At 59.3% G+C, this 959-nt stretch overlaps 1 pseudogene; it reads right to left on the minus strand.

Moving 5' to 3' along the window:
* Positions 1 to 321: 321 nt before the first annotated feature.
* Positions 322 to 460, minus strand: LOC119342413 (annotated as a pseudogene).
* Between the last annotated feature and the right edge of the window lie 499 nt (positions 461 to 959).

Raw genomic sequence — 959 nt, forward strand, 5'->3', positions numbered from 1 at the left:
TCTACCAACAGTCTTTTGCTGTGTGGTCAGGTTTGCCACATATCTGGCATCGTACGACATCGGGGCGCTTGTTGGAGGAGTTGCGGCGGCCGCCCCTGTTGTTGGTGTAGGAGGGCCGGCCACCACTCCCGCGAGAGTCGCCGCAGTCACCACAGTCGCCGCGATCACCGCGGTCGCCGCGGGTGTTGTTGCTGTTGTTTCCCTTGCCGCGGGTTGGCCAGCGGTAGCGTGAGCCACCACCTCGGCCACGCATAGCGGCGTTAGCAGTAGACTTGAAGCCGCCACCACCAGAGTTTGTGCCCTGGAACAGCACCACCCTTTGATCGAAGTTGCTCATCTGAGCATACAATTCATCAAGGGTGACCGGCTGAGTGCGGGCGTCGAGGGCGGAGACGAGGGGTTGATACTCCATGTCAAGGCCGACCGTGATGTAGGAGATGAGCTCGTCGTCGTCGAGTGGCTTGCCTGCAGCAGCAAGCTCGTCGGCGAGGGAGCGCATGTGCGCGAAGAAGGCCGCAACGGACTAGTTTCCCTTCTGTGCGTTCGCAAGGGCGACGCGGATGTTGTTAATGCCAGACAGCGACTGGGACGAAACATGTTCGCCAGCACTGTCCAGACCTCGTGTGCATGGCAGATCGAGGTCACCTGCACGAGTACCTCCTTGGAAAGATTGTTCAGAAGATAACCAAGTACCTGTTGATCTTCCCGGAACCAGATTGGATGAAGGGGGTTTGGTGCGGCTGTCTCCTTCCCGTCCTTGTCCTTGGTGATGACGGTCTTGGCTGGTTCCGGCGTGCTGCCGTCAACGTAGCCATAGACGCCCGCACCTCTGAGTTGCGGCGTGATCTGCGTGCGCCAGAGGATGAAGTTTGTGCGGGTGAGATTCTCGGTAATTTGGCCGGTGAGGGTGGAGTTGGATGAGCTGGAGGATGCCATGGCCGAAGCTTGTGCGATGGAAG

This window comes from Triticum dicoccoides, chromosome 7B (assembly GCF_002162155.2).
Source record: "Triticum dicoccoides isolate Atlit2015 ecotype Zavitan chromosome 7B, WEW_v2.0, whole genome shotgun sequence".
Taxonomy (NCBI): Eukaryota; Viridiplantae; Streptophyta; class Magnoliopsida; order Poales; family Poaceae; genus Triticum; species Triticum dicoccoides.